This window comes from Somniosus microcephalus, chromosome 20, assembly GCF_052327205.1.
Source record: "Somniosus microcephalus isolate GS21.2 chromosome 20, FLI_Smic_1.0, whole genome shotgun sequence".
NCBI lineage: Eukaryota > Metazoa > Chordata > Chondrichthyes > Squaliformes > Somniosidae > Somniosus > Somniosus microcephalus.
This window is the reverse complement of record NC_141006.1, coordinates 80,045,659-80,056,323: the sequence shown is the minus strand read 5'-3', so window position 1 is coordinate 80,056,323 and position 10,665 is coordinate 80,045,659.

The window sequence follows — 10,665 nt, the reverse complement described above, 5'->3', positions numbered from 1 at the left end:
AAAAGAGAGAGAAAAGAGACAAGGAGAGATGGTTTCACCCTGGAGAGCACGTCCTAGCTCAAAACTACAACACTGGACCGAAATGGGTTCCTGCTACAGTGATCACGCAGACAGGCCCTGTGTCTTACACGGTTGAGACTGCCGAGGACGTCGTCTGGAGAAGACACACAGATCAACTGTTGCTAGGAGCAGAGACAGCCACAGAGGCTCCAACGGCTGGTTGGCCTGAACTGTTTACGGATGATACCGCAAACCAGCATCCTTTGCCACAGTGCTCTTCTCCAACACTGGAAGTCATAGAGACTGTTCCACCTGTGCAAACTCCTGACTTTCGACTGACACAGGCACCTTCTCCATCCAGGCCTGTGTCAATGCCTACTGCTGTGGAAGCCAACGATGACCGCCGGTATCCTGTCAGGGAGCGGCGGCCTCCAAGACACTTGGATCTGTAGGCTTAGTGACTTACCCACAAGACTGGGGCAGAATAAACCCCAGGGTAAAGTCAGGGTTTGAGGCAGTCTACCTCTACCCTTGGTTAGTGAGTGCATTGAAAGTAACTTACCTGTTGAGGAATAATGTGGACCTTTCATTTAAGAGGGGAGGAACATGTTATGTATTGTGTGTTCTCCTCCCACCTGTGGTGGCGCTGTCACAGCAGATAAATGGTTGGGTGTTCTCTTGGTTAAGTTTAGCTCTCTTTGTTCGGAACTTTCCAGAACTTCCTTTCCTTCCTGAATAAAGCACTTCATGTTTGAATCTCTGAGTTCTGAGTCCTAAATTGTGTCTCGGTAGAAAGGTACCGACACAACAGGAAACAGAATCAAGGGCCTGTAAAGGTGGACAGAGGCAACTTAGAAGGCAATCCGACACTGGCACTGCCTGATATTCGCTGTCACTGCCAGCACTCTGTTTCTCGAGGTGCCACGAGAAGCCATCCTTTTCACACAAGTCTCCACCTCCTCAGCGGCTTCATTTAGTCCGCACGCTGGACACTGGGGTGTCATCAGTAGCAGCTCTTCAAAGTAAAGCAGCCATTAGTACCAAGAGTCAAGGCCCTCTGTCAAATCATCTCGTCTTCTGTTGCTACCTGAATGCATCAGTAATGTGATGGAAAGGAGATTTTAACAAGTGTCTCCTTCTAGTTGAGTTATATTATTACATTTGTAGTGTACACCAGCCTCATTAACGAAGGGTCATCAACCTGATACGTTAACTCTGTTTCTCTCTCCACAGAGGCTGCCTGACCTGCTGAGCATTTCCAGCATTTTCTGTTTTTATTTCAGATTTCCAGCATCCGCAGGATTTTGCTTTTGTACCATTGTAATACTCTCAGTTCCAGTGCGTCTTCAGAGAGGCAAGGGACAGATCACAAAGTATGGTAATTACAGTACCCGGACGAGAAGGTCTGAAAGTAATGTCAGAGAACAAGGGGATGAATTATTAATAACGGGAGAGTCATAAATCATTCCGATTAAAAAAAGAGAAGCAAAAACACGAAATGGAATAAAATCAAGCAGAAATTAACCCAAGCATTTGATGTCCTTGTTAAAATGAATATGGCCAGTGAAAACAGAATGTGTTTGAAATAATTTGATAAGAAATGTGTTCCCTCAGTAGGAAGATAATGATAGAAAATGACGGTAGATTGGTGGGTAAATTGGACAGAGGTGGGTTTGAGCAAATTAGACAGTCAACAAAAAGATTATTCAGTCATAATGGAGGCTCTGTAATTATCCCCAAATTGGTATATCAGAGACAATGCATAATTTCCTGCAGCTACTGTTTGACTGGTCGTTAATGTTAAGTGGGCAGTGATAGCAATGGAGCTGAAATGACTGTCCATGTGGAGATGGGCGAACAAGTGGCCATGATAGTGTATTATTTAGATTAAGTATTGTGTTTCGATAAATAGTAGGTCTGAAATACCTGAAGTATTGTCAAATCTTTGCCATAATTTGAGACTGGGATTTAAGACCTACCCACAGTAAAGTGCCGTTAGGTTGCACGCCCAAGTTTAAGTTGCATTCTCAGTTTTCCAGGTCATGAAGACTTGCACAAAGATGCAGCTTAACACATTGGCCCTGAAATTAGGATCGGGAGCTTGCCGCGCGTGCAAGCCCCCGATGTGCACTCACCCGGCGCGCCAACATCTGAAGCCCGGGCCTGCTCGCATTTCCTGTCACTGGCCCTGTTCAGATGTCGGCGCGATGTGCTTACCTGATCCAGCGGCGTAGTTAGTGCGATGTGCCGGCTGGGATCAGGTGAGCACTGTGCAGCCAATCAGGGGAGGGGAAACTTCATTCATGAGTTTGACAGTAAGAACTGTCAAACTCATGAAAAGTATGGGCTGCCAAAACACTACTTAAACTTTAAATAAAATTTTAAAAAACATCCCACTGATTATATTAACTATAAATAAGTTTTTTTTTTTAATTTAAACAATTAATCAAATTTTTGAAAAAAATAAATTAAAAAAAAATAGGGTCTAAAACTAAACTTACCATCCTGTAAATTCTTTAAAAATAATAAACCTGTGGAAAAAAAAATTCTAAATTGTACTAAAAGACCACTTACCTGTAAAACTAAATACTTACGTCTGGTTTTTCCACGCGTAAAAACCGGAGGCCTTTACACTCGGGCAACTCTGGGAAAAAAAAAGGAATTTCACTGCGCACGCGCTGCCTGTGCAGTCGCGCACGGTCTGCCTCTTAACCCCTTGGGTCAGAGGACAGGAAATGCCCGTTTTCAGCGCATGCGCTGTGCATGCTGAAAACCGGCAATTCCTCCGGGCACACGCGTGAGTACCCCGTCCTTACTCACGCGTTGTGCCCGGAATTACTGGGCCATTATGTTTTGTAAACATATAACACTCATAAATTGCCCACAGGCAGGCTGATAAATGCAAGTTATTTTATATGCAAGGTGGTGATGGAGTTGGGAAAGAAAACTTCGGAAAGACACTTCACAGAGCTGCCTAGTGGCCAGAGCCTATAACTACATTGTGACAGTTGACATGGCAGAATTGAATGAGAGCTGTTTTAACAGCAATTTACAGCGATGAATGTTGACAGAAAAATGCATCCAAAAACCATGATGACAGGAACTGAGGTTTGTGGACAGCAAATGTGTGTCCTGCACCAGATTTTTTATATATAAATAGATTAATGATCATTTCAAGGCCTGTGACTAGATGGGTGAGCAGGGAGTTGAATGAAAGTGTATGAAACAAGCAAATGGTGTCTGAGCAGTTTTAATGAAAAATGGAATGAGAATTGGATTAAGTGTAATGGTCCTGCATAGAAAACAAAAACTAAAATCAAAAAATTCACAAAGGACTTTTCTGGTGGCATTGAAAGAAATACAAAGTGCTGTTTCAGATACACCTGCAGGAAGCATCCGAGAGAAAATCTATGCAGAAAAGAATAAATCAGCAATTTTGTGCTCTAGTGATGTACCTCATTAAATTGGGATGAGAGGGCTGTCCAATGAGGAGAGATTGAGTGGATTGGGCCGATACTCCCTGGAGTTTAGAAGAATGAGAGGTGATCTCATTGAAACGTACAAGATTCTGAGGGGGATTGACAGGGTAGTGTCCGCGTATCAATAACACACGGACTGCAGGAGAACGGTTATGGCCCAGAAATTCCAGAACGGGGCTTGCAGCGCGTGCAAGCCCCGTATTTACACTTACCCCGCGCTACTGCCAATCAGCTCCAGGGACGCCTGGAATTGGTGTTACCAGAAGAAGAATCCCGGGCAGCGTATGACGTCACGCCGCCCAGGAGTGCAGCCAGCGCAAAGCCAGGAGCGTGCAGTGCAAGTGAGACACGCCCCTTGAGGTCTCAGTTTCACTGGACACGCCCCCAATGTTTCTGTCAAGCTGCTAACCATTTTTACATGCAAAGCAGCAGTTTAAATAGGCTTTTGGAAGTTTTTTGAAGATTTTGTTAACTTTTATAAACTTTTTTAAATGTTTACATTATTTTGAGTAATCTGAAGTAGTTTTAAACAGAATTAAAGCAATTTAAAGACTTTTAAAAGCCCTAAAAGAATTTTTTTAATTCCATTTATTTATTTAGCAATGTCGTCGTCATACGTGTCTTCACACTGTTCCCTTTGGGGAACTGTATGAAGTGGTGGAAGGATTTATGGCCATGATTAACGCTCATTCCGTGACCGTAACCATCTTTGAACCAGGCATTAGGGCGGTTAGTCCTATGGCGGGAGGGTTTTACGGGCTCCCACAAGCTATACAAGGAGGGGGGGCCACCCACACCCACGGACGCAAATATCCCACTGGATGTCAACCCAGAATTTAGAGCCGGAGCTCCGACTCCACTTGCCGGGACTGTCTGGAGCGGGGTTCGAAACCCTACCCTGATCTGGCCCAGCGGCGGGGATCCTACCACTATGACAAAGGCCCAATCCGATTAGCAACGTGAAATGGCAGCATAGGGCTCCAGTCACGGGGAGGGAAAAGGCGCAGGAAACGTATGGGTGTCACCTTTTGTGCGGAGTGGGCCTTTTGCGTAGCAGTAAGCATCCCCGCCGCTGGGCCAGAAGGAGTAGGGTTTTGAACCCCACTCCAGACAGTCCCGGCAAGTGGAGTCGGAGTTCCAACTTTAAATTCTGGGTGGACATCCAGCGGGATACTTGCGTCCGTGGGTGTTGGTGCCCCCCCCCCTCAGATGGGTTGTGGGAGCCCGTAAAACCCTCCCGCCATAGGACTAACCACCCTAATGGCTGGTTCAAAGATGGTTACGGTCACGGAATGAGCGTTAATCACGGCCATAAATCCTTCCACCACTTCATACAGTTCCCCAAAGGGAACAGTGTGAGGATACGTACGATGATGACCTCTTGCGCAATGCACCTCCTTGGACCCTCAGTCGCAGATGCGAGGGGGCAAGTCGTGCAATTGTTAAATTTTTCATTTTATTGACATGTAAAATGTTGGCCCAGTAATTCCCTTCCAAATGCGCGAGTACGGTCGGGGTACTTACGCATCTGGCTGGATGAAATGCCGGTTTTCAGCATGCACAGTGCATGTGGGGAAAACCGGCATTTCCTGTCCTCTGAACGAAGGGGTTCAGAGGCAGAACGCGTGCGACTGCACAGGCAGCGCGTGCGCAGTATAATTCGCCGCTTTCATTAATGCTTTCAGTGAGGTCAAGTCATTACAACTTACACATGAAAAAAGCATGGGTACAGTTGCTCCAGAGGCTGCGGAGGAAGATATTTATTATCGTGGAGCTTCTGAAAGTATGTATGTCTGTATATATTCCTTTGCGTGTTATGTATATATTCCTTTCCTTATGTGTATGAATGTATTATTTAATTATGACTTTCAGAGAAAGTAACTTATTGGAAAATCATAATTAAAAACATACATTCATACACATTAGTAAAGGAATATAAAACATACATACATATACGTAAAGGAATATATGTGGACATACATACATAACTCATTCTCACATTCCATTCACACAGCCACAATTGCTCCTTCTACCTACCGTTCTGAAAACCCTTTTAAAAAAAAAAATTTTAACTTTAAAACTTACTTAAAATTTCTTAAAATAACTTCCCTCCCTTTACCAAACAAAAATATTGCATTTCAGAAGCTCCACGATAAAATGTTTCTTCCTCCGCAGCCAATGAACCACTTTACACTTGCTTTTTTCAAGTGTAAATTCTGAGGACTTACCCTCACGGATTTCATGAATGAAATCTACGAAGTTCACTGCGCAAGCGCTGCCTGTGCAGTCGCACGCGCTCGAGGTCTGGAAATGCCGGCGTTCCCCGCATGCGCTGTTCTTGCTGAACGCTGGCATTTCCAACGGCCAGATGCGTGAGTACCCCGAGCGCACTCACGCCTTTGGCCGCGAATTTCTGGCCCAATAACAGGTGTTTACTGAACAGAGGGTATGCTGGAACTGAAAGTACAGAAGCCTGCTACGGCTTTATATACAGGTGCGGTCACTGCCGGTACTACAGTATAAAAGCAGTTCTCTCTTAAAGGTACATACACAACAATTCCTCCCCTTTTAGATAAACAGTACATAACATTCATTTAACAATTAAATAATAACTAATTACAATTACAATTTTCTTTGTACTATATACATCAGCTGAAAGTAATCTTTTATAAATTCAGTCTTTGAGGAGGCTTCCTGATCCTGTCTGGATAGCGCCTTTCTCGAGTATCCTGTTCTTGCGGCGGAGTCGATTCTGGCTCATTGTCATTGGGTGGTTCGTCAGCTTCCAATGCCACTGATTCTGAGGTAGACGCAATCTGTACTTCAGGTTCATCACCAGGTGCGCATGCTCGTGGTATGGGTTTGACTTGTTCCTGTGACTCCAGAATCTGGTCAGCATGACGTCTCACGATGCTCTCTCCAACGTCCACTGTGTACATTAGTGGGCCCTGCCGTGTGCATATCGTTCCTGGCTGCCATTTTTCTGTTCGGTAGTCGCAGGCCAAGACTGGTTGCCCTATCTTGAAGCTCCTGGTTGGCTTCTCATTGATGTGCTGGAATTGCTTATTCTCAACATCTCGTCTTATGTTTGGTTTGAGCAAATCCAGGCGACACCTTAACCTTCGGTTAAAGAACATCATGGCTGGAGCTTGGTTGGTGACTGCATGTGTCGCATTCCGGTAAGCAAACAAGAAATTATCCACCTTGTGTTGCAGTGGTATGTTGTCGTTATACATCGCCTTTATTGCTTTTTTAAAGGTTTGAACAAACCTCTCAGCCAATCCATTTGTGGCTGGATGATATGGGGCGGATGTGTAATGCTTTACCCCATTATTCCTCAAAAACCTCCGGAAATCCTCGGACACAAACTGTGGTCCATTGTCGGAACAAATCTGTTCTGGCAAGCCATTCCTGGCGAAGATGATCCGTAGGACTGCAATAGTTTTCTCCGTGGTGATGGAGGACATTTTGATGACCTCTGGCCATTTCGAATGTGCATCCACGGCGATTAAAAACATTGAGTCCATAAATGGGCCAGCAAAATCAATGTGTACCCGTTGCCATGGAGATGAGGGCCACTCCCATGGGTGTAGCGGGGCCTGTGGTGGAGCGTTTTGGACTTTCTGGCATCCTGTGCATCTCTTGGTCAGGTCCTCGATTTGTTTATCGATTCCCGGCCACCACACAAACGCCCTGGCTAGGCTCTTCATTTTTACCCCTCCCAGATGACCCTCATGAAGCTCATTGAGCACTCTATCTCTCAACTTGGGTGGAATTACCACTCGGGATCCACACATCAAGGTCCCCCGGCACACTGACAGCTGTTCTCCCCTTGGCGAGAATGCTGGCAACAGTGAGTTGCCATGTGCTGGCCATCCCTTCACCGTCAAATCATAGACCCAAGAGAGTGTCGGGTCATTTCGGGTTTCCTTCCCTATACTTAAGTTTGTAACAGGTAGACATTCGACTATGGTTGAATGGAATATCTCAACAGGGTCCACTGCAGGTGCTTCCTCCACCATAGGCAGCGGCAGGCACGACAGCCAATCAGCGTTTCCATGCTGTTTCGTGCCCTTATACTCTATGTCGTATTGATGTGCCCCTAGAAAAAGGGACCATCTTTGCAGCCGTTGCGCCGTCATCACCGGAACGCCCTTCTTTGGGTTAAAAATGGAGACAAGAGGCTGGTGATCAGTCAGTAAGGTGAATTTCTGCCCGTGCAGATAGTGATTGAACTTCTTCACCCCCCACACCAGGCTGAGGGCCTCCCTGTCAATCTGGACGTAGTTACGCTCAGCTGAGGTTAACGAGCGTGACGCAAAGGCAATTGGCCTCTCTGAACCATCAAGGAATTTGTGCGACAGCACCGCTCCAATGCCGTAGGGAGACGCATCACATGCCAACCGAATCGGTAGTGTTGGATTGTAGTGGACCAATACTTCTTTTGAAGTGATTAGGCATTTACATTTCTGAAAGGCATGCTTACACTCATCACTCCATTTCCATGCTACTCCAGTTTGCAGCAGGGCGTTCAGTGGGTGCAGAATTGTAGACAAATTTGGCAAGAACTTATGGTAGTAGTTCACCAACCCGAGGAACAACCTCAGTTGCGACACATTTTCCGGTGCTGGAGCCTTGACTACTGCCTCAATCTTCTCTGGGGACTTATGTAACCCCTCTTCATCAATCACATGGCCACAATACGAGATTTGTTTCCTGAAAAACTCACATTTGGGGCGGTTGGCTCGTAGCCCATATTCTTGTAATCTAGTGAGCACCTGCTCTAGGTTGGCAAGGTGTTCACTGTCATTTCCGCCCGTAACCAGGATGTCGTCCAAATAAAACTGGGTCCCCGGGATCCCTTGCAGGACTTGTTCCATCGCCCTCTGCCAAATAGCCGGAGCTGATGCTTCCCCGAATACCAGTCGGTTGTACTGGTAAAGACCTTTGTGAGTGTTTACCGTGAGGTATTTTCTAGATGCTTCTTCTACCTCCATTTGTAGATACGCTTGGGCCAGATCAATCTTCGTAACGCGTTTCCCTCCAGATAGTGAGGTGAAACTATCTTCTCTCCGCGGAAGTGGATATTGTACTGTGTGAAGGACTGGGTTCACAGTTACCTTAAAGTCCCCACAGATGCGAACCTTCTTCGGTTCCCCAGGCGTGCTGCTCAATGATTTCTTCATTACAGGAACGATGGGTGTGGCCCACTCGCTCCAGTCCACCTTGGACAGCACACCCGAACGCTCCAGACTCTCCAGCTCTGCTTCGACGGCTGGGTGGATCGCATACGGTACTGGTCTGGCCTTAAAAAAATTTGGGTTTGCGTTATCTTCAATTTTTATCGTTGCCGTTACGCCTTTTAGAGTCCTAAGTCCTTGCTGGAACACCTCTTTCGCGTCAGTTAGAATTTTTGACAGTCGTCCAGGTATGACGTCGTCATCCTTTTTGTCAGCCACAGTTAGCGCCTGAATGGAATGCCAATCCAATTGTATTTTTCGGATCCATTCACATCCCAATAATGGCGGTCCTCCATCTTGTAGTATATATAGATACAGTTTCTGTGTTTCCTTGCCATTGTATTTAACGGGCACCCTTATTTTTCCTCTGGGGTAGACTTTTTGCCCCGTATATGTCTTCAAGACAATGGACGTGTCCTTCAAGGGTATGTGTGAGAATAGCCGCTCGTAGTCTCGTCGATTCATGACTGTTAGGGCTGATCCTGTGTCCAATTCCATCTTTACTTGGGACCCTGCTATCATGAGGGTGACCCAAATGGTTCGGTGATCCTCCTTTGCGATCACGTTGTGTAACTTTAGACAACTTAGTCTCCTGCTCCCGGAGTCATTATCACTCTTCTGATCTTCTGAACTACTGTCCGTCATCTTTTGTGCTTTCTTGTACTTTTCCTTAGTAGTTCTTTTAGTGTTGGTTTTCTATCCCGACCTGCAGACTCGTGCTATGTGTCCCACTTTTCCACATTGCCTGCATACTTTGTCCTTAACCCAGCAATCCTTCTGGTCATGGGTTGTTCTGCCGCAGCGATAGCACTTTTCTGCTCCATATGCCATTTCATTGGTGCTATATTCTTGCGGTTTCTGTTGTATTTCCGCAGCTCCCCGTGCTGCTGCTTCGTAGGATACTGCCACGCTGAAAGCCTTTTCTAGCGTAAGGTCCTTTTCCGAAAGTAGTCGTTTCTGGATTCCTTCACTCTGGAGCCCGCAGACAAACTTATCCCTTAAGGTATCTGCCAGTCCTGCTCCGAACTGGCAGTGTTTCGATAACTTGCGTAGTTCCGTAAGATAGTCAGCATTACTCTTGTCTTTGTGCTGGTTTCTTTTATGGAACTTGAATCTTTCTGCTATCAGCAGCGGTGTAGGGTTTAGATGTTCCTGTAAGATATTGACAATCTCTTCAAAGCTTTTCTCCATTGGTTCAGCTGGGGTAATTAAATTCCGCAATAGGCCGTACGTTCTCGCGCCCATCAAATTCAATAATACCGACGCCTTCTTTTCATCGGCCACCTCATTTGCCTTGCAGTACACTTCAATTCTTTCCACATACGTGGTCCAGTCTTCTATTTCGTTGTCGAAAGCAGTGATGCTGCCACTCTTCGGCATCTTGGGTGGTTTAAAATGGTGCCTCCTGCGCTTTTCCTTCTTCCCCAATGGATTAAAATGGCGCCTCCCGCGCTTTTCCTTCTTCCCCCTGCTGCCAATGCTGCTCCTAGCATTCTAACTAGTAATGGTGGCGCCCCGCGGCTTTCTGCGCGTCTCTCTTTTGTTAATTAATTTTCTTAGTTTTATCCTTCTTCGACGCTGTCCACTGCGCGTCTCTTTTCCTTCCCCTTTTTTATTTTCTTTAACGCTGCCCGACTCTTGAGCACCGGCCGCGCCCTGTGCGCTCCACCCTCTCTCTCTCTTTTTCTTCCTGACAACGCTGCTCTGCCCCCTTGCAGAGCCGCTCGATCAAGCTCTAGCCCGCCGCAGTCTGGGAAGGGTCAGCGCACTACCTGCTACCAGCCCGATTTGCTGGGGCACCTTGACTGGAGAACCAAGCCCAGCTCTCCACAGCTTCCCCTGCAATTCTCTGAACTCCGGTGGATCACTGGGCGGTTGCCCACGGTCGACGCCCGTTGCTCTGGCTTCGACCTCCAAGAAGCTTCTTTTCAGGGATGGATCCCCGT